This window comes from Delphinapterus leucas, chromosome 18 (genome assembly GCF_059928025.1).
Source record: "Delphinapterus leucas isolate spDelLeu-1000000601 "Yukka" chromosome 18, BTC_Dleu_Yukka2, whole genome shotgun sequence".
Taxonomy (NCBI): domain Eukaryota; kingdom Metazoa; phylum Chordata; class Mammalia; order Artiodactyla; family Monodontidae; genus Delphinapterus; species Delphinapterus leucas.
In genome coordinates, this window is record NC_143146.1 from 5,563,987 (window position 1) to 5,591,089 (window position 27,103).

The 27,103-nt window shown below is 40.7% G+C and overlaps 1 long non-coding RNA gene across 1 annotated transcript in view; it reads right to left on the reverse strand.

The window, feature by feature from the left end:
• The window catches only part of LOC111176399 (uncharacterized), a 240,884-nt gene that overhangs the window by 142,542 nt on the left and 71,239 nt on the right, over positions 1 to 27,103 (reverse strand). The window lies entirely within an intron of this gene.

The window sequence follows — 27,103 nt, forward strand, 5'->3', positions numbered from 1 at the left end:
TGGATGAACTATGTTGTGCTCACTCGCTTCTTAAAATTTCTCTTTATACTTCATCTTCATTTAAATGTTTAATTAGGAAGGAACGTTTCTCTGCATTATAATTAAATGCAAGCACAGATTCTTCACCACAAAAGAGACATCTTCCATTCAGTTTCTACTAAGTTTTGTTTTGTCCCCAAAGAATCAACATGAAAATTAAGCTGGCTGTCTGAAAGCCTTAAAAAGAAGTATAGCTTTCATAATACAAGGAAGATTAAAATGAATTAAAAATCTCAAAGCACATCCTTTTAGAATAATTGCTTGCTATATTCTTGCAACCCTTAAAGGTAGCTTTCCCAGAGAAAAGAAAAATGAACAAAGAGGGCCTTTGGTTCCAGCTTATCTGCTTTAGAAGCTGGAACCTTTTCACAGTTGAAGCACAATTTTTCACTTTTAATTGGTGAGGTGGTAATGGGAAGATTGCAAGGCAAGAAGGGAACCCTGTCCTGCTTAGTGATGGAGGGGACCTGTAAGGGGCAGGAAATTTGGAGGTACAGAACAAATAAAAGATTCGAGTTTACATGTTTCCTGGAATCTTCTCCAGACATTCTAACCCTTTCAGAGCTGCAGAATTTAGCCGGAAATCTTGTACGAATCTTGTACGAAATCTTGTAAGAATGAACTGCAGCTGGGGAATTCTTGCTTTACCTGTTCAGTCCTCACTCAGCTCTTCTGTTTGCCAGAATTCACCTGCAATGTGTACGTGTGTGCATGCCTGCCTGTGTGCACACGGAATAAAGAGGATGACAATGAATCCTTAGCTCCTTAGGCAACTCTAAAATATACTAAACCTTCCATTTCAGTATTGGCTTGAGATGCAAGGCTAGAAGCACGATGAGATGGGGAAGTCTATTCCCTGGTTATTTCAGTTCTTCTGGTAAACACTTCACTCCTAGCACTTCTTCCAGGACCTGGAAGTTAAAGCTATCCCAACGTTAAATAGACCCCTTTCCCCCACCTAGAAAAAGTGTAATGGGTATGAGTTCAACTTGAACTGGACAAAAGATGGTTCATATTTTACCAAAATATTCTGTTCATTTTGGACTTTGATGTTTAGTTTTGTCATAAATGTATCTAACCCACTCTTTACGTTTAAAAGAAGAACTGATAATTCCAGGGTTTTCTGTGTGCAAATCACACAGAAACACAGAGGGTGTCTTAATTGCTGTGGTGTCCAGAAGCTAATACATATGAGTATGTCCACCAGCATTTAAATGGGAATGTTTTTTACTTATCTAATTGCAGGGGGAAAGACAATGGAGATCACCAAACCACTGGAGTAGGGAATTGCATGACCACTGACTAAGCTGATGCCCTCTTGGTTTATTTTCAAGTGAACTAGAAAGTGGAAATAGAGCCTGATGGATTTAGGTTATGTTGAAAAGAAATTATAAGCCATAAATGGATACATAGATAATTATTTTTTTCTCCTCAGTAATATATGTTACACACTCAGTTGCCCCAAACGCTCACATCACTGTCCTATGTAGACAGTCACACATGAATTTTCTGAAACATTCATTAAAGATTTTATTGGTGGCTTTACTTATGCCCATTGGGCCCAAGAAATCAGGGTTTACTTAACAAGCAGGTTTGCACAGCCATGGAACACTTAAGAAGGCTAACTCACCCACCCGGGGCGGGGAGCGGAGGGCAATGCACCAAACTCACCTCCCCAAGGTGATACAAGCACTCCTTCAGTCCTTGACACTGACATCTGATTCAACTGGATACCCCCTTTCTAACATTCTTCCCTTGGCTATTTCTGAAGGAAGGTGCAGCTTATCTAAGATTTCCAGGCACCGACATCTTCTGACCCCGTCTCTGAGCACACTAGTATCTAGACCTTTATGAACATATGCACGCAGGCCAGAAGTCCACATTTCCACACTCAGGAGAGGTCCTCTGCCCTCCCTCTCTTTGTGTGTAATCCAACTCTCACGGCCTCTCTTGGAGAAGGCTGCCAGAGTTAGTCCACTTTTCTCCAAGCTTTTGTGTCTAACACATTAGAGGGGACAGAGGAGACGTGACAATAATTGCAACTTGGGCTCATGGAGGAAAGAACCAGATCAGGGAAACTGCTGAAATTTAGAAAACGTCTGCAGATTACTTAATAGCAATGTAACAATGTTTGTTTCCCAGTTTCAGTAAATGTGCTATGGTTATGCAAGGTGTTGACATTAGGAAGAGCTGATTGAAAGGTGCACAGAGGGGCTTCCCTGGTGGCTCAGTGGTTAAGAACCTCCTGCCAATGCAGGGGACACGGGTTCAAGACCTGGTCAGGGAAGATCCCACATGCCGCGGAGCAACTAAGCCCATGCGCCACAACTACCGAGCCTGCGCTCTAGAGCCTGTGAGCCACAACTGCTTAGCCCGCGTCCCACAACTACTTAGCCCGCGTCCCACAACTACTGAAGCCCGCGTGCCTAGAGCACGTGCTCCGCAACAAGAAAATCCACCGCAATGAGAAGCCCGCGCACCGCAATGAAGAGTAGCCCCCGCTCGCCGCAATTAGAGAAAGCCTGCGTGCAGCAACAAAGACCCAATGCAGCCAAAAATAAAATAAATTTTAAAAACTTTAAAAAAAGAAGATGCACAGAGACTATACTGTTTTTGCAGCTTTTCTGTAGGTCTAAAACTATTTCAAAAGAAAAAGAATAATAATTAATTTTTATTAATCACTAACTATAAGCTAGACACTATTCTAACTCATATATACCTGTAACTATACACACACACACACACACACACACACATACACACACACCCCTATAATTTAATCCTTGCAAGGTCTGGAAGATAAGGAACGTTATCCTCACTGTACAGATGAAGAAAGCGAGGCACCAAGAGGTCAGTGACTTGCTCCAGACCCTACACCTAGGAAGTGCCGGGACCAGGGTTACGACACCTGAAGCTCCCCCCACGTTTCTTTTCTCAATTTTAATAAGAATCAGGTTAATTATGATCCTTCAGGGTATGAAAGATACACGTTTAAGAGAGAATTTGGGTTCCCAGATCACCAAAAATTGAAAGACACAGTTGAGATGCAAACTTAGCTAGAATAGCTGAAATTTGGGCCAAGAGGCAATGTAGGCACTGATGTGGCTTTTTGAGAACACAGAGTGGAAGACCATATGGCTCTCTGAAGAGGAGAAGCTTTCATATGTTGTTCAGTGTTGTGCTGGTAAAAGCCTACTAGCTGGCTCTCCAGAGGGGGTTAGGGGAGCCGTGATTTGAAACATTTGCCAATTTTCATGGTGAGATTCTTGTCATGGGTGATGTCAAGCAACCAACATGTGTTATCATCATGCACATGACACTTGAGCAGACATAAAGAAGAGAATGCATAAAAGCAACCCTTTTTTGTGGGGTTGATACCCTTCCAGTGAATTCTTTCTAGAGCACTAAGTGACTCATAACAGTTTGAAATTTGATTGGTTTCTTGCTTACCTGGTGAACGGTCCACATTTATACAGAAAGAAGTGTAACCATGCCACAGGGCACAGACAGGAGGAATCCAAGCTGGGGGACCTCCCAGACATGCCCTCTATAGGTCTGAAGGTTTGCTAAAGAAGTTACAGTTCTTTAAGTGTTTTAGTTGTGTTACTCATACTGAAGTGAAGATGAACCCATGGAGAAAACCACAGCATGGATGTTGGGAGACCAGCTTCCTAGTGTTTATTTTTATTATGTGTGTTGGGACATATGGAACATTCCAAGTCTTCTTAGAGAGGGAAAAGAGTACTTTGAGTGTGAGAAGAGAAGATTTCCTAATGACCGCTGTACTGGGCAGAGGCCTGGTTGGCCAGGTGAGCTTTGGTGGGAAGAAGACACATTTGACTATCACCACAGTCACCTTCTCCACTCTTGAATGCAATACACACACACAAGAAACTTACAGGTATCCTCTCAATCACTTAGGTTTACTCTCACTCATTCAAAAAATATTTACTGTATTTCCATGACCCACTAGGCATTTTTTGAGAGGCTGAAAATATAGTATTGAATGTCCTCTGCTTTCCTGAAGCTCATATACTGGCATTCCAGTCTTTATTTCTCCACATCTTTGGTAAATGCTATGGAGGAAAGGAGGAAAATGCATGATGGTGAGTAATGAACTATCTAGCATAGCCTGGGAGCATGTGGCAAGGTTTCCCTGAAGGAGTTCCCTGGAAAGAGCCCTAAGACGTAAAGGATGCATAGGATTTATCTGAATGAAGCTCATTCCAAGTGTAGGGAACTGCATGCTTGAAGGTTGTGAGGCAGAAGAAGACAGGAGAACGGAAGGAAGCTCAGTGGGCTGGCAGCTTCGGAAGCCAGAAGAAATAGTCAGGAAAGCAGGGTGTGACATAATCAGATTGACAATAAAAGGAAAAGCAGAAATTGCTCAGTTTAGTCTATAAACCCTCTGACCATGAGCTGCAGAGCAGTTAAGCTGGTTAATATTGAAAGCACATGACAGTAGCATTTTGGCAGACAGTGAACTACTTTTAGTAGAGGCTGGAGTAGATGGGGAACTAGCATGCTTTATGAAAAACCAACTATTACGTTGAGTACTAAATGAGTGCTTCTATTTCGCATCTGAAAACCTGTGATATTGTCCTCATCTTCTAAGTGTTTGTTTATTAAGTTTATGCTTTATTTTTAAAGATAAGTCCAGACTTGTAAAGCCTCATCAAGCCATTCCAAAACTATACAAATGGAAAGAAATGAATTTACTTAATTCCTTTGGTGCATGTAAAATCTACAACTCCCATATGTGTCCATTTTCCTAGTCAACAAGCATTTTCTTTTATAAAAAATATCTATTATTTAAAGAGCACTGGCCTCTGTTTATCAGATGGCAAATCGAGTCTATGGTAAGCTTCAAATCTTTCCCCAAATTCCATGGCAATGACAGAAGACATAGGAACGTAAGAAAGAAAAAGATTGCAACATCCTGAAAGCAGAGTATAGGCCCATCAGTGGGCCAGAAATTTTGAAAAATTTCTGATATACGGCATCTGGGATTAAAAAGAAAGAGGCTCAATCAGTGTGGAATGTTCCAGTGTTTGAGCATCAAAACAAGGTAGGGAAAACAGGGCCTGAAGGGAGCTGGATGTTTTTACCAACAAAACCCAGGAAATCTCCTATAAAATCTTATGGAGTGGGAGGTCTTATAATTTTAGAGAAAAGGAGCTGTGAAGGAAAGACCAGCACACTTGATTGAGCAAAACATAAAAACTGTGAGGCAAAAATAAAGTTATTAAAAACTACAAATACAAACAACAATAATCGTAACAAATGGGAAATATTTTTGCAACATAAAAGACAGATAAAAGTTCGATACTTGTAATACATGAAAAAGTTTTTTAAAATATTAAGAAAAGATGAATACCATAAGAGGATAATAGCAAAGAACCAAAATGGGAAGTCAGTCATAAAGGGATTCAAATGACCATAAATTTGTTGTGTGTTGTTTTAATGGTCAACCTACTAATGCTCAAGAGAATTCAAAATAAAAGAAAAAAACATCTTTTTTTTTTACCTAGTATCTTAGCAAATATAACAGTACCCACTGTTGACAAGCATGTGGCAAAACCAGGCAGAGTACTCTGTGGGAATGTAAACTTTCAGGAGAAAAATCTGGAAAGAAGGACTACAAGCCTTGAAAATGTCATACAGTTCAAGGTATCAATTCCATTTTTAGGAATTAATCAGATAAGTTTGTTTATTACCTGTTCCATGGAGTTTTATTTATAATACTTACACTGTCCTCCCCACGCCCCTTCCACATTCATGTCTTTCCCAGAACCTCAGAATGGAAATAGGGCCACTGCAGAGGCAGTTAGTTAAGATGAGGTCATGCTAGAGTAGGGTGGGCCCTTAATCCAATAAGATTGGTGTCCTTATAAGAAAAGCAGAAGAAACACAAAGACAGAGACACAAGAAGACAGAGATTGGAGTGATGTGTCCACAAGCCAAGGAAAACCAAGAATTGCCCCAACCACCAGAAGACAGGAAAAGGCAAGGAAGGATCCTTCCTTAGAAGACTTCACAGACAGCACAGCCCTGCCAATGCCTTGATTTTGGACTTCTGGCCTCCTGAACTGAGAGAGAATAAATTTCTCTTGTTTTGAGCCACCCAGTTTGGGTACTTTATTATGGCCATCCTCAGAAATGATCACAATACTAAAATGAAGAAACTACCTAAATGTCCACCAACAGGGATTGGGTAAATAGAGTTGACCCTTGAACAACGCAGCTTTGAACTGCTTGGGTTCACTTCTACGAGGATATTTTTCAACAGTAAATACTACAGTACTACACGATCTGTGGTTGGTTGAATCCTCAGATGCAGAGATACGAAGGGCTGATTACAAATTATACTCGGATTAACCCTCCCCCAAGCATCGTTCAAGGGTCATCCATAATTATAATAAATCTATATAGGGGAGCACAATGAAGCTAGTAGAAAGAATAAGTATATCTACGTGGATAAATGTGGAAAGATGTGTGCATTATATTAAGCAGAAATATCTGGTCCTATAGCAATATATATGATACAATTTTATTACAATAATAAATATGTGTGTAAAAAAATCAGGAAAAATATAATTCAAATTGTTAGCAATATTACTGGGAAACAGTACTTTCACTTACTATTATTTACATGGGCTTCTGTATTGTTTATGGTTTTTTAATGAGAATATATTACTTACAAAATCAATAAGAACTATTAAGATATTTCAACTTTAGAAGAAAAAAAATACCACTTAAAAAAAAAAATTGGGCTTCCCTGGTGGTGCAGTGGTTGAGAATCTGCCTGCCAATGTAGGGGATATGGGTTCAAGCCCCGGTCTGGGAAGATCCCACATGCCGTGGAGCAACTGAGCCCGTGAGCCACAACTACTGAGCCTGTGCGTCTGGAGCCTGTGCTCCACAACAAGAGAGGCCGCGACAGTGAGAGGCCCGTGCACCACGATGAAGAGTGGCCCCCCCTTGCCACAACTAGACAAAGCCCTCGCACAGAAACGAAGACCCAACACAGCCAAAAATAAATTAAAAAAAAAAAAAAATTACAGTCCTAGGAAATACCGGTCAGTAGGTCAGTATCAAAGTAGCATCATTGAAAATGTTTCTCCTCTAAATGACTCACAATTCTCTCTCCTAATGATGTTTCATTAATAAACGTTTTTTATTCTGTGACTCAAAGCAATTAGTGGCAGTCCCCTCCTTATAGAGATATTGCTAGAAGGAAATCCTCTAAATAAAAACAAAAGCTATAAAAAGTGTGACATTTGCCAAAAACCTCTCTGTTATAACATCATCATTTCTAATCTCTGTGTCTTTCGGTCCATCATCCTATATAGGTTCCATTTTGAATGGGATCCACCTCTTCTCAGTTGTCTTCCTTCTCCATACCACCATGTAGACACTAATCCCTCCTGAATCATAGTTAATGTCATCCCACACACTGTCGTGGGGGATCAGCAGTAAATTTGCAAAGAATGCCATACAAGAAGCACATTACTCATCAGAGAAATGCGTGTGCTCATCTCAAGCATGTTTGATAGACTTAGATCTAAGAGGGGTTTAGAGTTTGGCCCACTTTCTGGGGGTGGAGATCCTTCCCATTTAAGATACTTCTAATTTTTCTAATTCCAGGCCCTTAAGCAACATCTGTACTTCATTCTGGGCTAAAGGGGAGAAAGTCTGTACTCAGTTAATCAACAATAATAATAGTTAACACTGATTAAGTCCCAGTTTTTATCAGCTGCTGTTTGCTTTTGTTTTGTCTTCTAATTCATGCATTATGCTGTCTATATTATGTTAATTATAAAAGACATAAAATATTCTTTTCAAATAGTACCTTTTTTATCCCAGATAATAAAAATATCGGGGGCGGAGTCAAGATGGCAGCGTGGGAAGATGCGGAATTAGCATCTCCCCACAACTAGGGTGCCTGCCGGCCACTGGTGGGAGACCCTGAAGCCCAAGGAGACGGGAGGAACCCCCAAGTGAACCGGTAGGATGTGGGGGGACTGAGAGGGGAGGAGAAGTGGAGGCCAGACAGGATGGATGCCCCCAAAGCAGGGGAGATCAGGAGAGGCAGGCAGGAGGGGCCCTCCCAGACCCCAAACCAGAGGAGCAGGAAAGGAGAGGAGGGGTTTGCCCTGCCCACTTGAGCCCAGGAAGCCTGCTGGGCTCCCAGGTGAGGTCCTCTGACCTTTGAGACCAGGAGTGGGGGCACGCCTGGGTCCCTTCTGTTCCTTGAGCCTAAGCCCCACCCCCATGGCCCCCAGGGCCTTTTCCAGCCCTGTGGGTCCTGAGCATACGCCCTGACCACCGCCCAAACCTTGCCCTTGCTTAGGCCCCACCCTCCACAGCCAAGGCCTTTCCCCCATTTTTTTTTTCTTTTACCTCCTAATATATCTGTTAGTTTCCTAGTCTAATTTTATTTTTTACTTTATCATTGTTCTCTCTTTTTTTCTTGCCACCCCACAGGGCTTGCAGGATCTTGATTCATGAGCCAGGGATCGGTAGGAAGCTCCTGCAGTGGGAGCTCTGAGTCTGAACCACTGGACTAATAGAGAACCTCAGACCCCAGGGAATATTCATCGAAGTGAGGTCTCACGGAGGTCCTCATCTCAGCACCAAGACCCAGCTCTACCCAACAGCCTACAAACTCCAGTGTTGGAAGCCTCAAGCCAAACAACCAGTGAGATAGGAACACGATCCCACTCATTAAAAAAAAAAAAGGGAGACTGCAAAAAAAAAATGTCACAGATAAAGGAACAAGGTAAAAACCTATAAGACCAAATAAATGAAGAGGAAATAGGCAATCTACCTGAAAAAGAATTCAGAGTAATGATAGTAAACATGATCCAGAATCTCGGAAATAGAATGGAGGCACAGATTGAGAAAATACAAGAAATGTTTAACAGAGATCTAGAAGAACTAAAGAACAAACAAACAGAGCTGAACAGCACAATAACTGAAATGAAAAATACACTAGAAGGAATCAATAACAGAATAACTAAGGCAGAAGAACGAATAAGTGAGTTGGAAGACAAAATGGTGGAAATAACTCCCAAGGAACAGAATAAAGGAAAAAGAATGAAAAGAATTGAAGACAATCTCAGAGACTTCTGGGACAACGCTAAATGCACCAACATTCAAATTATAGGGGTCCAAGAAGAAGAAGAGGAAAAGAAATAGTCTGAGAAAATATTTGAAGAGATTATAGTCGAAAACTTCCCTAACATGGGAAAGGAAATAGTCACCCAAGTTCAGGAAGCACAGAGAGTCCCATACAGGATAAACCCTAGGAAAAACACACCAAGACACATATTAATCAAACTAACAAAAATTAAATTCAACGAAAAAATATTAAAAGCAGCAAGGGAAAAACAAAAAATAACATAAAAAGGAATCCCCATAAAGTTATCAGCTGATTTTTCAGCAGAAACTCTGCAGGCCAGAAGCGAGTGGCAGGATATACTTAAAGTGATGAGAGAGAAAAACCTACAACCAAGATTACTCTACCCAGCAAGGATCTCATTCAGATTCGAGGGAGAAATCAAAAGCTTTTCAGACAAGCAAAAGATAAGAGAATTCAGCACTACCAAACCAGATTTACAACAAATGCTAAAGAAACTTCTCTAGGTGGGAAACACAAGAGAAGAAAAAGACCCACAAAAAACAAACCCAAAGCAACTAAGAAAATGGTAATAGGAATATACATATGGATAATAACCTTGAATGTAAATGGATTAAATGCCCCAAACAAGAGACACAGACTGGCTGAATGGATCCCAAAACAAAACCCGTATATATGCTGTCTACAAGAGACCCACTTCAGACCTAGGAACACATACAGACTGAAAGTGAAGGGATGGAAAAAGATATTCCATGCAAATGGAAATCAAAAGAAAGCTGGAGTAGCAATACTCATATCAGATAAAATAGACTTTAAAATAAAGACTGTTACTAGAGATAAGGAAGGACACTACATAATGATCAAAGCCTCAATCCAAGAAGAAGATATAACAATTGTAAGTGTTTATGCACCCGACATAGGAGCACCTCAATACATAAGGCAAATGCTAACAACCATGAAAGGAGAAATCAACAGTAACACAATAATAGTAGGGGACTTTAACACCCCACTTACACCAATGGACAGATCATCCAAACAGAAAATAAATAAGGAAACACAAGCTTTAAATGACACAATAGACAAAAGAGATTTAATTAATATTTATAGAACATTCCACCCAAAAGTGGCAGAATACACTTTCTTCTCAAGTGCACATGGAACATTCTCCAGGATAGATCACACCTTCGGTCACAAATCAAGCCTCGGAAAATTTAAGAAAACTGAAATCATATCAAGCATCTTTTCTGACCACAACACTATGAGATTGGAAATCAATTACAGAAAAAAAAAAAACTGTAAAAAACACAAATACATGGAGGCTAAACAGTGCACTACTAAATAACCAAGAGAGCATTGAAGAAATCAAAGAAGAAATAAAAAAATACATAGAAGCAAATTACAATGAAAACACAATGACCCCAAACCTATGGGACGCAGCAAAAGCAGTTCTAAGAGGGAAGTTTATAACAATTCAATCTCACCTCAAGAAACAAGAAAAATCTCAAAAAAACAATCTAATCCTACACTTAAAACAACTAGAGAGAGAAGAACAAAGAAAACCTAAAGTCAGTAGAAGGAAAGAAATCATAAAGATCAGAGCAGAAATAAATGAAATAGAAAAAAAGAAAACAATAGCAAAGATCAATAAAACTAAAATCTGGTTCTTTGCGCAGATAAACAAAATTGATAAACCCTTAGCCAGACTCATCAAGAAAAAAAGGGAGAGGTTGCAAATCAATAAAATTAGAAACGAAAAAGGAGAAATCACAACTGACACTGCAGAAATACAAAGGATTATAAGAGATTACTACAAGCAACTATATGCCAATCAAATGGACAGCCACAAAGAAGTGGACAAATTCTTGGAAAGGTACAATTTTCCAAGACTGAACCAGGAAGAATTAGAAAATATAAACAGACCTATCACAAGTAATGAAATTGAAACTGTAATTAAAAATCTTCCAACAAACAAAAGTCCAGGACCAGACGGCTTCACAGGCGAATTCTATCAAACATTTAGAGAAGAGCTAACACCGATCCTTCTCAAACTCTTCCAAAAAATTGCAGAGGAAGAAACACTCCCAAACTCATTCTATGAGGCCACCATCACCCTGATACCAAAACCAGAAAGAGATATCACAAAAAAAGACAAGTATAGACAAATATCACTGGTGAACATAGATGCAAAAATCCTGAACAAGATACTAGCAAACAGAATCCAACAACACATTAAAAGGATCATACAACATGATCAAGTGGGATTTATTCCAGGGATGCAAGGATTCGTCAATATATGCAAATTAATCAATGTGATACACCACATTAACAAATTAAGGAATAAAAACAATATGATCATCTCAATAGATGCAGAAAAAGCTTTTGACAAAATTCAACACCCATTTATGATAAAAACTCTCCAGAAAATGAGCATAGAGGGAAACTACCTCAACATAATAAAGGCCATAAATGACAAACCCACAGCAAGCATCATACTCAATGGTGAAAAACTGAAAGTATTTCCACTAAGATCAGGAACAAGACAAGAATGTCCACTCTCACCACTGTTATTCAACTTAGTTTTGGAAGTCCTAGCCATGGCAATCAGAGAAAAAAAAGAAATAAAAGGAATATAAATTGGAAAAGAAGAAGTAAAACTGTCACTGTTTGCAGGGGACATGATACTCTACCTAGAGAATCCTAAAGATGTCACCAGAAATGTACTAGAACTAACCAGTGCATTTGGTAAGGTTGCAGGTTACAAAATTAATGCACAGAAATCTCTGGCATTCCTATACACCAACAACGAAAAATCAGAAAGAGAAATTAAGGAAACAATCCCATTTATCATCTCAACAAAAAGAACAAAATACCTAGGAATAATCCTTCCTAAGGAGGCAAAAGACTTGTACTCAGAAAACTATAAAACACTGATGAAAGAAATCAAAGATGACATAAACAGATGGAGAAATATATCATGCTCTTGGATTGGAAGAATCAGCACTGTGAAAATGACTATACTACCCAAAGCAATCTACAGATTCAATGCAATCCCTATTAAACTATCAATGGCATTCTTCACAGAATTAGAACAAAAAATTTTACAATTTGTATGGAAACACAAAAGACCCTGAATAGCCAAAGCAATCTTGAGAAAGAAAAATGGAGTTGAGAGGAATCAGGCTCCCCGAGTTGAAACTATACCACAAAGCTAGAGTAATCAGGACAGTATGGTACTGGCACAAAAATAGAAATATAGATCAATGGAACAGGATAGAAAGCCCAGAGATAAGCCCCTGCACATATGGTCACCTAATTTATGACAAAGGAGGCAAGAACATACAATGGAGAAAAGACAGCCTCTTCAATAAGTGGTGCCTAACACGGTACACAAAAATAAACTCCAAATAGACTGAAGACCTAAATGTAAGACCAGACACTGTATCACTCTTAGAGGAAAACATAGGAAAAACACTCTTGGACATAAACCACAGTAAGGTCTTTTTTGACCCACCTCTTAGAGTAATGGAAATAAAAACAAAAATAAACAAATGGGACTTAATTAAACTTAAAAGGTTTTGCACAGCAAAGGAAACCATAAACAAGATGAAAAGACAACCCTCAGAATGGGAGAAAATATTTGCAAATGAAACAACAGACAAAGGATTAATCTCCAAAATATACAAATAGCTCATGGAGCTCAATATCAAAAAAACAAACAATCCAATTAAAAAATGGGTGGAAGACCTAAATAGACATTTCACCAAGGAAGACATACAAATGGCCAAGAGGCACATGAAAAGATGCTCAACATCACTAATTATTAGAGAAATGCAAATCAAAACTACAATGAGGTATCACCTCACACCAGTCAGAAGGCCCATTATCAAAAAATCTAGAAACAATAAATGCTGGAGAGGGTGTGGTGAAAAGGGAAGCCTCTTGCACTGTTGGTGGGAATGTAAATTGATACAGCCACTATGGAGAACAGTATGGAGGTTCCTTAAAAAACTAAAAATAGAACTACCATACGACCCAGCAATCCCACTACTGGGCGTATACCCTGAGAAAACCATAATTCAAAAAGAGCCATGTACCACAGTGTTCATTGCAGCGCTATTTACAATAGCCAGGACGTGGAACGACCCTAAATGTCCATCGACAGATGAATGGATAAAGAAGATGTGGCACATATATACAATGGAATATTACTCAGCCATAAAAAGAAATGAAATTGAGTTATATGTAGTAAGGTGGATGGACCTGGTGTCTGTCATACAGAGTGAAGTATGTCAGAAAGAGAAAAACAAATACCATATGCTAAAGCATATATATGGAATCAAAAAAGAAGACCCCAAAATGGTACTGATGAACCTAGTTGCAGGGCAGGAATAAAGATGTAGACATAGAGAATGGACTTGAGGATGTGGGGTGGGAGGGCAAAGCTGGGGCAAAGTGAGAGTAGAATCGACATATATACACTACCAAATGTAGAATAGATAGCTGGTGGGAAGCAGCTGCGTAGCACAGGGAGATCAGCTCTGTGCTTTGCAATGACCTCTAGGGGTGGCATAGGGAGGGTGGGAGGGAGGCTCAAGAGGGAGGGGATATGGGGACACATGCATGCATGTGGCTGATTCGCTTTGCTGTACAACAAAAACTAACACAGTATTGTGAAGCAATTACACTCCAATAAAGATCTATTAAAAAAGTAGTAAATACATAAAAGTATCAAAGAACTGACACTTTACGGTAATAAAGACCAAATATATATACACAAAATGTCTCTTTAACCTCTTATTAGTATTATTATAAATTTATTACACTGCTGAGTATAGTTTGAAGTGCAATAATTCATGTTTTTCCTGCAGGGCACTTGCGTGTGTGAGCTGTTCTCTTGGCCTTTCTGTCTGCTGCACGAATGACCACACCTAAATCCCTCAGGTGGAGGCGCCCACATTTGGGAGCAGAAATGAATGTCCTCATTTTGTTAAGGTCTGTTCCGTCAGGGCTTCCACTAACACCTGAGCCCTGAGCATCTGGTCTGCAGACCAGAGACCAGGAAGAGAAGATGCTGTGATAACACAGGCCGGAGGGGAGCACGTGAGTATCCCCGGAAGCCCAGCGGTACCCAAGGAACTCCTAGCAGAACTGCGCAGCCTGCTGTCCAACAAGCCAGCAGCACAGGGGTTGTGTTTCCTGGTCCTCTTTCAGACTCTGAGCTTCTTGAAGCAGTAGCCATATCTTACTCATCTCTGCCTTGTTCTCTTTATTCCAACAAGACACCTGTCACGGACGAGCTCCAACAAGGCACCTGTCATGGGTGAGATGGATGAATGGAACTATCTGACATCAAACTGGTACAAATGACTTGAACGTACAGGTGAACCTAGAGCTTCATGTTTTTGTAGTTACTGTCAGTTCTTCATTACCTGAGCAAAGAATATGCAACATACGATAGGGGATGAAGGTATCCAGAACTTTCCTGAGCCCTAGAGACACAAAGTATGACAAAATGCCAGGAGCCAGAAAGGGAGATCTGGGGAATGATTTAGGTTAGGGGGTGATAAATGAACATCCCATGCTCTGTCACCTTTGATTCCAGCTTTCATGTGATCAACACTATAAATGATGGAGAGGCAATTCTCTTTTGATTAAATATATTTACATATGACAGAGTGACAATGGGGCAGTAATGGATTTATGGAGTAAAATGCAATCGAGGGGAAGTTGTCAGTGTATTAATTAAACAGTGGAGGGAATCATCCATCTGGAAGTTAGATGGAAATAAATTTGTCCTGGGGAAAGGCATGCAACGGGCTGTGGAACGACCATGGTGTGGGCAAGTGCGAGAAAGACGGTGGAATTCCCATCTAATCACCAATTCAGACATTGCTCTAAGAGAGAAGGGACTTTAAGTATAACATTAAAAATAACATACACACACACACCAACTTGTTATCCTAAAATTGATGGCTTATTTGGATACTTAATTTTTATAACAGGGGCCAAGTATCTTCACATACAGTGTGGATTTCTATACAGAGCTGTAGAGGGGATGAAGGGTTATTACCTAAGATGCTCGCTTTGTCTCAAGAGCAGTTTCAACAGTGACCACTCATGTCTCAGGTCACAGAGGAGGCAGGGGATCCTAACCTCAAACCCTCTGTGTGCGAGGAGAAATGGAACACAAATATTTCGAGGTTGCTGCCCAAGACATGTCAGCATACCAGCACTCCCACTATAGTTCAGGAACAGTTTTCACTCATCTCAGCTGGCATGGGTGAAATATCACAGCAATTATAAAACTCAGGATGCCAGATAGCTGAGCTTTAGGAATGGCTCCGGCAAATTGCTTCCATTTTTCAGCTCACAGTGAGAAGAAAGGCAGAAACAGAGAGAGGTAAAAAAAGAAAGCAAATGAGCATGCCTAATACAGGCTGTATATTCTCGTATGTACATATATAAATATATTAAGCTTCCCTTTTGTGCCTGGGAGAGAAAAGAGATGCAATCAGCAATTCAGGGACGATCAAAAAGATTAAAGGGAACATCTTATATATCTCCAAGGAGCCAGCATGAACATCTTTATTCTTGTTCCGTTACCTTCCATGCCACACTGGGTGAGGGAATATATTTTATTAAAAACATTTCTTTCACCTGGAGGTCCTGTCAACTAACAAACACAATGAAAAGAGAAGAAGCTGAGAGTGTTCTGTGTGCCCAAAAATAAGCTAGTTAAGAAAATGTTATTTTTTTTGTAATGGGGTAAAGAGGAAAGAAATGAGCCTGGATTTTCCCCTTGTGAAGCTCGACAACATTTCTTCTTCCTTGAGAACATTCCTTTAGTTTCAAGACAAGTGTGCTCATGAAAAATAAACTTTGCACTAAAAATAAGCAATTTGGTTTTTAAAAAAAATCTCTTTTCAAAGAGACAGGGAGTCCCTTATTTGAAAACATTTTCATTGCTGCAACACTGATTTTTTTTTTTTTTACTGGATAGCTCTAGTAAATGTATTTTACTAGTGTAAAATTTTTAAATGTATTTTTCAATGTATTTTTATTGACAAGATCAATTGTGATTTAATCTAATTTGACGCAATGTATTTTGATGTTTGCACTATATCTGTCATGTTTTAAAATGTTGGCTGGGTTATCTGTAGATCCACTGAAGTCTAAGATTTAAATATATATATCTCTATATTTTTATAAAAAGTTAAGGTGATTCTGCTTTGTAGCTGAACTCTCTTCAACATCAATAGGAAACAGGGCAATAAAAGACATTTTATTTATCTTACTTTTAATTTTTTTTACTTTTTATTTATCCTTCTGGAATTTTCTTTCAATTTCTGGCCATTAGAACATGGCAATAAGTTATAATTTCAAATTTCATTATTTTAACTAGTGTTTACTGCCGGTGGTTAAAAGAATAAACTCATAAGCATTAAATTCCATTTTCTAAAGATCACAAATACTTTGAGTATTACTTTATAAATTAAAAATTTGTGACATTTTCCCCCAATTCTCTAAGCCCAAATTGAGTCCCTCAAAAGACAGACAGCTAGCTGAGATTTTCATAAGTGTTCTTTCTGATGCAAAGTCAGCTTGGCATTACTAGAGGAAAGCTTATCACACATCACACATCTGGGACTTTTAAGCCATCAAGTTAAAGACAGTGGTTGAACAGACTGCCACTGAATTTCACGACAGTTGGATTTTGGGCTTTATTTTTCTCACTTGCAAAATGAGGCAACAGTCCTTGCCTCCTCTAGTGGAACTGCTCGTTATGCGCCAAGCTGAACAGAAAGCCCACAGAGCATGCTTTGCTATAGACATGAAACCCGAGGCTTATCGATCTGATGTCACCTGCCCAGAGCAAAGAAGAAGCAGGAAGAGGATCTGAATGCAGCTCTACCTGACTCCAAAGACCCTGAGTTTCCTGCTAGTCTCGGCTGCCTAGTGATCAACTGAATCCAACTGTTCTGAGTCCTTTTTATGGTCCTTCCTTCTTTACTTTCAGGTGTTGTCCCTTGGACACAGGCTACTTTGGTCAGTCTTCTGTCTATCCCTCAATTAGAGGACTTCAAATGCACATGTTTCTTCCCTTTGGGTTGAGGCTTCCCTAGCTATTATAACTCAGGGAACTGGATTTCCCTCAACTAGTATTGCATTTCTGGAGCAGAACATGTCACAGAGGGCTTGGTGATTACCTGCTCATTATCGGTGTTAGCCAAAACTACTGAACTAGAGAGTAAACCCCTTGAGGTCAAAGATATGACCTTCCCAACATGGTTGTCCTATCGCATCTTCAATGCAAACACGTTGCTCCAGTGGCAGTCAGCAGATATTAGCACAATCTCCAAAAATAACCAAGACATCCTTTGTGTTTAGAAGACGTTTCTGTGTTTCCTAATGCTTAGAAAGATACTCTATCCCTTCTCCATGCAGAATATTTCATTATACTCTGGTCACAGATGGACTAGCCACAATAGAGATTCACATGGGCCGGACTGAGATGTAAGGAATCAACGAATTTTTCAGGAATTCTTGGGAATAGGACTTGTAGACTCGGGATTCAGCCTTTCTCCCTGCTTTCCTGAAGGCAAGTGACATCATTGGACATAATGACATCATGATGTCACTTAAGTAATGAGGACAATAATAGTATTTATCTTAGGTATTAGAACTTACTACGTCCGTTTTCATTTTGATCAATTACAGTGTGCTATCCCCTACACCAACTCTTTCTTCTCCTGCAGAGTGGCCACCTGCCCAAATCCCACAGCCCTGGGACCTCCATAAAGCTTCCCTTCGTTGACTGGAGTAGTAAAAAACAGATGGATTCTAAAGTACTTTTGTGTGTGTGGGTGCGTGTCTAATTACCTTTGATACCTCTCAACAGCCTTGTGAAGCAGACAGGAACTGAGACTTGGGTTTTATCAATAAGGAAATTGAGACTCATGGTATGAAATGGACTGGTCCCAAATTGGTGAGGCAGCCCAGACCCCCAGCTTCCTGACTTCGTGTCCAGGCCTTGCTTTTGACTTTGTAACCTCATAAACCTTCCTGGGTTGGAACCCGGCGTGATGTAAGGTGGTGATTTAGTCAAGTCCTATCTGAAAAGCTAAGTCTAGCCAATAAACTCAGACACTTCAGGCTCAATGAAATTCATATCCACTTAGAAACTGTTTACCCAACAGAGCCACAAGCTTAAGAATATTGGAAGATAAAACATCTCCGTGTAATCTAATCACTGTTTGCTTTACGCTCCAGGATGCGTGTGTGAGTAATGAGTTTGAGCATCTCCTTTGATCATTTGTTCTTTGGTGGTTTCCACCTTGTAACAAACCTGCCTCTGAGACAGGTATTATTAATTGCATATTGTTTTGTGTTTCTAATGTTTCATTTCACTGACTCTTCTGGGGGTTTTTTTCTTCTTAGTTTGCAGATCCCAGCTGTTTTCAACGTTTAACCATTTCTTCATAGGGATCTTTTCCATCCAGTTTAATCTTTGGGTATGAATTGAAGTTGGCCAAATTGTTTGTTACAGTCTTGTCAGCGTTTCTGCATTCAGAAGTGTTTGTTGATTCATTTGCAGTAATAAAGATTTTCCCACACAGTCTGTTTGACACTTGCAAGTTCAGTCTGCACCAACTTCTATTGTGTTAAGCAAATAACCACCAGTGCACTGAAATTCCACTCATTGTCAATGTTAAGGCAACAGGATTTTCTCCGCCAGCCAAACCTGTTGTTATCAGAAAACCCTCTCCAGATGAAAACTGAAAAGAATCATATGTCCCAGAAAAAAGATTAGACTTCAGGAAGTCTTTGGTTTTTGCCATGTTTGTCAAGGTATCCCCAGAAGGCGTGGAAAATAATAAAGTAAAACGTATTTCTGGAACAAAGCCCATTTCAAAATAGAGTCTATGAACTTTCAAATTTGCAAGACAGGGCTTCTCAAAATAAGAGCCACAAAACTGGGCTATGGCAAACCCAAGGGGAACAGAAGCAACTGAAAACCAGGGATTTAGTAACTTTTAATTGCCTCATTTTCAATTCAAAAGGGAGTGTAAGAATTGATATTAAGCTGTAGTTCAGTTGCACACACCAGTCAGCTAGTTTGCTGTGACACACGATTCCTCAGAGATTCGTCATTACCCAGGCTTTCTGTCATTTCAGATGAATTTTCCACCTTGTTGGAAAGAACATGCTGTCCTCCCTGATCTTCCCTATTTCTGCGTTCTATCTGGGGAGACTGATTTACATTATAGTGTTACGGAAAAAGCCTGGATAGGAAACAAACCCAGGATCTTTTATATTTGAAAAGGCATGGTGTAAAAAGCTTGTTCTAAAGGCATATGACGTTTGTTGACCAGAAGGAATGCAAAGGTTTTAGAACCCAAGATTGGAACTTAGGTAAAACTGTAAAACCTGACTTATACAAAATTAGAAAACAGATCAATAAAACTGGCTAATGAATTGCCAAGATTGACGCCCAGGCACCAGCTGCTGGGATGTCAAGCCGATTCCAGAGATTCTGAGGTCTCCAGGACACCACTCCAACCAGAGAGCTTTATTAAAACAGGAGCAAGCATGTGCCTCCTTGTCTGTGCCAGCTCGCGTACTTCATGGACGGAGGGGACAGGCAGCACTGACACCCTCACTTAGAATCATCAGGACTAAACAAAATATTCCATATTGGTCTGTTTATATGTTAGTTAACTCTTGCTGCATAATAAATTATCCCCAAACTCAGTGGAATTAATAGCAACCGCTTGCTATCTCACTGTGGCAGCCAGCTTCTAAGATGGCCCACAGGGATTCCCACACCTTGGTTTTCATGTCCTTGTATGGTCCTCTTCTACTGTGAATGGTTGCCTGTGCAACCAGTAGGATATTGTGTAAAGGACAATGTGTGACTTCCAAGGCCAGGTCATAAAGGACACCGTGGTGCCCACATTGCCCTCTCTCGTGAATCACTCGATTTTAGGCAAGCCGGCTGCCATGCTGTAAGGACATCAAGTGGCCCCTGGAGAGGTCCACTGGAGGAAACATGCAGTCTTCCTGCCAATGGTCAGTGAGGCACTGAGGCCTCCCTAACAGCCATGTGAGGGAACCTTCCAGCCCAGTCAACACCTTGACTGTGACCTTGTGAGAGACCTTGGGCCAGAAACATCTAGCGAATGTCCTCATGGATCCCAGCTTCAAGGAAACTGAGAAAATAAATGTTGAATTCTCGAAGCCACTAAATTTGGGGGGAATTGGTTATGCAATTCAATAAATAACTACTACTGTTGGCTGGAAATTTGGGAGTGGCTTATCTGAGCGGTTCTGACTCAGGGCTTCTTGCAAGGTTACAATCTAAATGTTGGCCCATGGTGCAGTTATTTGAAGGTCTGGCTAGGTCTGAAGGATCTGCTTCTGGGGTGGGTGGCTTGCTCTCACGGCTGGTGCGCTGGTGCTGGCTGTTGGGAAGAAGCCTCGGTTTCTCTTTTGTAGACCTCCCCGCAGTCTGCCTGCATGTCCTCCCCACACAATGCCTGGCTTCTCACGGAGCAAGCGGACTGAGAAAGATATCAAGGAGGAAGTAACATTGCCGTTCATGTTCTCGCATCAAAAGGTACATGTTGTCACTTCTGTGACATTCTATTTGTTAGAACTAAGTCGCTAAGTCTGAACCATATACTAGGGATGAAAATTTGGGCTCTGCCATTTGAAAGGAGGAACACCAAAGAGTTTTTGGATGTATTATAAAACCACAAGAGTACACCCTCCAAAAACAAATGATTAACCTTCCTCTCACATGCAAAATATACACACCTCCTCCAAAACTGCCCACAAATCTCATTTCTTACAGCTGCAACTGGACTCAAGTACTGGCTAAATCAAATCTTGTTGCAAATGAAGCTTCACAGATGTGGTTCCTTGAGTGCAGTTCCTCCCTATCTGAAGGCCTGTCAACTGAAGGGACAATTATCTGTGCCACACACCTATATAATATCATGAGATAAGATTGGGTATTCAGTATAAATACTGTTTTAAAAATGGTAAAACAGGGCTTCCCTGGTGGCGCAGTGGTTGAGAGTCCTCCTGCCGATGCAGAGGACACGGGTTCGTGCCCCGGTCCGGGAGGATCCCACATGCCGCAGAGTGGCTGGGCCCGTGAGCCATGGCCGCTGACCCTGTGCATCCGGAGCCTCTGCTCCGCAACGGGAGAGGCCACAACAGTGAGAGGCCCGCGTACCGCAAAAAAAAAAAAAAAAAAGGTAAAACAGAGGATGCACAGGAGTCACTGGTCCATGGAAATTCTGAAATCTAGCAGAGCACATGCTGACAGTTCCTTGCTTAGGAGTCAAGGCCTGGGAATGATTCTCCATAGCTCGTGGCTCTGCCCTCCAACCCTCTAGATTTTTCCTCTGAATAATTCTTTATTTTCCATAAAAGGCAGCTTGTGTTTTCAACTGGATTGTTTTCTATTTCTTGTTTGTAGAACTTCAGGGGTTCCAAAGGCCTCTTTTCAATTCTGCTCTTTCTGTCCCTTATAGTTCAGGCAAACAATGTTTTTGCTAATAAAATTCCCTTAAAAACTTTGTGAGTCTCCTATGATTCCTGTCGGTATTCGCTCCATTAGACAAAAGTCACAACCATGGAGGTCTTGTGAGATAAGCCTTTCTCTACCTCGGGCTTCTTCTGAGACTGATGAGGAACAAGAATTTTAAGCTTTTCAGAAACTTAGTTTCTGAATGGTCCTGAGGTACATATTTGATATTTCTGCAGTCTTAACAAAGGAGTTTATAGTCACATCTTTGGCTACCGCTTCATATCATGTTTTCCTGGGAGTGGTCTGGGTTTGATCTTAGCCCTAGAATCATTTTTAGCTTTAGTATCATTTGCTATCTCAAGGGTCTGGGATTTCTAAAATGAAAAATTCCTGTCTCCTTTATGTTTCATAGATCTTCCTTTAGTTTATCTCTTTTTCCTTGCATTTTACTGTAAACAGCAAGTAGAAGACAGGTAACCGCTCTAATAATGTGCCTACAAATTACCTTGATTCTCCAATTCATTAGCTCCATTTTCTACTTTCATGCTATTTTCACCAGTGTTGCTAAACTTTATGCTACTACAAAATAAGAATACGTCACTTCCAGTTTCTAATAATATTTTCCTCACTTTCCTTTAAGCTCTCACTTGCAGTCTTGTCAAAAACCATCAGGCTTCTATTAACAATCTCTTCCAAGCATTTGAAGCTTTCATGAAAACTCTCCCCAATATTCATCCAGCTTCTACAGACTGAGCAATTCCAAAGCCAAACCCACATTTTTAGTTGTTTGTTATGGCAGGACTTCCAGATACCAAATTCTGTATTAATTTAAAGGTAGTTAGGTAATAAAGTACCCCAAAACTTAGTGGCTTAAAATAAAAATGATCATCTATTATCTTGGATTTCCTGTGGATCAGGAATTGGAGAGACCATCAGTGAAGAGGTTCTGGCTCAGCTCAGCCAGGGTCTCTCAAGAGGCCATAATCATGATGTCAGCCAGGGCTGTAGTCATCTCTGAGGGCTTGACCGAGGCTGGGACACCCACTTCTAAGGTGGTTCACTTGCATGGCTGGCAAATTGGTGCTGGTTATCGGCAAAAGATCTCAGTTCCATTCTGTGATAACCTCTCCAAGAGCTAAGAGGTTACCTCTGTGACCTGGCTGGTGACCCAAAAGATAGAGATCAAGGCAGAAGCAATACTGTGTTTTAGGACCTAGCCTCAGAAGTTACTCATCATCACTTCTGCCACATTCTATGTATAAGGATCAAATTACTAATTCAGGCCCGTATTCGAGGGGAGAAGAATTAATCTCCACCTTTTGAAGGAGGAGTGCCAAAGATCTGTGAACATATTTTATAAGTACCACAGGAGGCCTCTGAATCCCCAAGTAAGTCAGGAATACCTCCAGGACTGTCCAGAAGTCCTCCAACATCCTCAGGATGAGCAAGACCAGTATCCTTAGAGAACATGAAGGTATCAGGCCTATTTCAGTTCCAAGCTAATGGAAAGAGCAAGTGAGTAGAGAAAGGGCCTGCAGCATCAGCCTCCCTATTTGGACATGGGACCTGGTTTTGCCTCTCCGCCTTGCCACAGACTGACCAGAGCAGGTGTCTTGTCTAAGAGGTGTCTTGTCTTGTTAACCTGACCAGCGGCCTGATCTCAAAGGCACTAAGGTAGTATGCTGACCCACGAAGGAAGGAAAAATGGTTTGTGAAACCTCAGGAAATAAAATAATCTCCATGGCTGGAGAAGAGAGAGAAGTAAGCATGGTTTTGTGCGGTTAATACTTAAAGTTCTCTGCGTAACACCCACTAGTGTAAGTATTGTGCTTCGTAATTTCCAGACCATTTTCACACATATTCTTATGTTAATGTGCACTATTTCTTTTGATACAGTCATGGTGGATTACTGTGTAATTTGATACTTGACATGTGCTTGTTTGTATGGGACAGAAGGAAAGAAGTTGGAATTCATCAACATTTTATGACATATTCACAATAAATACGAACATGGAAAACATCTACGAACAGGGCAATACGCATACACACTCGATAAACAACAGCTATTTCAATTCCATACACAGTGAATGTCGTCTTCCAGGAATCTGAAATCTCATGGTGAGGCAGAGTACGTGCAGCTGTCTGCAATACAACGCTAATTACCATCACATTCATAGCAGAGGAGCTAACAAAGTGCTATGAAAGTCCAAAACAGGGTAATATTCATTTTGACCAGCTGGATCAGGATATTTCTCAGAAAACTCAACCTTGGGTAATGAATAACATTTTCTTTCAAGAGGAGAAGAGAGAGAAAGACAACCCAAGTGAAGGAAACTAATGGAGCAAAAGATTTGGATGTGGCTGTAAATTCAAGATCTGCTTGAGAAAGTGCAGAAGGATCCATAGGAGTGGGATGTGACATGGGTGATGCAGACAGTGAGGGCGGTGAGAGCGAGGCCTGAGTTAGGCTGAGACTAGATTTGAGGTGGGAGGGGAGTCTGAAGGCCTGAGTAACCAATCCGGGCTCTGCCGAAGGCAAGGAGGAATGGTGACTTTGAGGAAGGAGATGACACAATTAAGTCTGTGTTTCATGAACCATTGTTACTTGTTTTTTCTCTATTTTAATATTCTATGTGGGGCTTCCCTGGTGGCACAGTGGTTGAGAATCCGCCTGCCAATGCAGGGGACATGGGTTCGAGCCCTGGTCTGGGAAGATCCCACATGCCATGGAGCAGCTAAGCCCGTGCGCCACAACTACTGAGCCTGTGCGCCACAACTACTGAGCCTGCGTGCCTAGAGCCCGTGGTGCTCTGCAACAAGAGAAGTCACTGCAGTGAGAAGCCCGCACACTGCAACGAAGACCCAATGTCGCCATAAATAAATAAATAAATATATTTTAAAAAAATATTCTATGTGTAATGTTACTCATCTTAGGAGCAAATTAACATCTCCTGGGTTTGCTGTGAGAACTTCGCATGGTAGTAGGTGAGAATTAAAGGATAAGCAAAGGGTTAGAATAGCTTTGGTCAAAACATAATGGAGAGACATGTTTGTCAATGCTTACAAGTGTGAGAACTCTTTAAATCCTTCCACTTCATTTCAATAACAATGAAAACAACGACAAAGAGTCCACACACAGTATGTAAAGAAGAAAAGGATCGGAGCCTCACATTCCAAAACGATAGCAGAACAGATTGTTTTGAAGGGTCTGTCATGATTCTCTCTTTAGAGTTCACTCCCTTCCTCAGAGATTTACAGCCGTGTTAACATACTTTAGTCAACAAAAATACATCAGACAAACAAAAATGAATTTCCCTCACTTTCTCCTTTGGGCTTCCTTTCTCTCCTGGACCAGGATGCCCGTGAATCGGGTTCTTCAAGTTTCCCCATTGGGGCAACACGCTCCTGCCCAATTTGGGATGGAGCAAAGACGTAGTGGCAGCAGTGGTTTTTCAGATTCTAAGATGCTGGAGCTCATAAAAGGCAGGCAAATAGCCTCCTTCTTTCAATGCTGCCCTTTCAATTTTTTTTTTTTTTTGGTAGGGCTTAATTTTTTAAAAAAGAATTATCAAAAAGTGGTTTTTTATTGAAGCTCAGTTTGAACACGAAGCAGAAAACTCTAGGCTCTAACTCATTTTTCAACCATCTTCCCAAGATGTTTGTTGCTGAATGATTAATGGCTGGGTGTGGGAGGTTACACAGCTCAGAGGTGAAAGGCAATGTAGCTAAAATAAACAGATGAAGGAAGAGGGCAGAATCACATCAGTCTGGAAAGCAGGCTAGCATTTCTAGAAAATGAAAACAACTTCTAAAAGACAGAAAAAAAGATGTTGGCTTAAATATAGTCAAAGACAGAATATGAGATAGCCTATATTGATTACAAATAGGATGCAAAATGGGAGAATTACCCCTTTATTTTTTTAATTACTGTTTTAATACACTCTGGTCAAAATGTAGATTGGGAAATAAAATGTAAAATCTAGAAATAAAACAGGGAAAAGCATGATAATAAATTATTCTTCTTTCTAAACATTGCCATCTGTTTTCTTAATTGAAATTATATACAAATTGTTGATGTGGTGTTTAAAATGTAATGAAATAACATCCTCTCTGCATTCACTATATCGAGCTTTAGTCAACTACGCGTTAGTAACAGTAAATAAAATTTTTAGAATAAAAATTACCGCAGGTTAAATTTAGACTTTAAAATGTCTAGAAGGGCAAAAATTTTGATTTTTAAATCAGTTCCTCTGCCACTTCACAAGTTTGCATCTTTGTGTCCTTAAGCATAAATGTGAGTTAAGACTTCTACGAGAGGGAAAATAATGTACCAGAAACTAGAATCCATCTTGCTTCTCCTGAAGCTGGATGAGAGATGGCTGCTGGAAAAGGAGCTTAAAAATAGGGGGAAAATAGGCCAGAGAATTAAGGAATATGAAAGCACACATTTTTCCCTGGCTTCTGCGCTGTCTTGATTACTGCAACAAAAGGGACCTTTACAAATATAGGATCCTCTTTTTCCTCCCAGAGAGGCTTTCATATGAGGACAAAAGGGGACAAGGGCACCTGTGCTATGGGAGCTCCTGGCTGTTCCCTCTTATCTCTCTGGGGGACTCTTTCCTTATCTCTGATAGAGCTGTCTCTGGGGGGGTGACGTCAACATTTTTAGACCATCTTCACTAAGGCTCTTAGGAAGGACTTAAGGACGCTGAGTTGCTGTGCTCACTAAATCATGCCCCTCACAGCCCCAGCCTTTTGCATCAAGACAAGAGGGAGCCCCTGGAGGCCGGGGGAGCACTTAGCTAATTTCTTCAGGGGTGATCCACAGTCTTCCGGGAGAGAGCAGAAGAAAACCATTTAACAGACACGAGCTCTGTCCCCGCCCACCTGTAAACTGTCACTAGCCTGACACCTGAGTCTCTCACTCCAGTGTTCTCCATTCTGGAACGTGCCCAGGGAGCCGGCTGGCATCCGAGCTTCCACATCTTTGCCTCTGCACGCCTACGGTGGGAGTTCTCTCACCGAAAAAAAACAGATGGTGGTGTTTCAAGCCACAGCTTCCAGTGGAAAGCAAATGAGGAAGAGAGCCCGGGGAAAACTGCAGGGTGTGAGAGCAATCATGGGAGCCCAAAATGAAATAGGGGTGAAAGCAGGTCTAGCTGATCTGTAGATCAGCTAATAGGAAGAAACAATTATAGAAGATGTATTGCAAATATTTTCAATCCACAAGGAGAACAACAGCACTGTTTTCTTTCTGAAGTGTATCCCTTTCAAAGCCACTGAATATTAGGGTCATGTTCACCAAACAAGAGAGTAGCAGGATTCAGCTATGGAGTCTGGACTCAGTGATTTCTCCCAGACGGTTCTCCCGGCGACCCGACCGC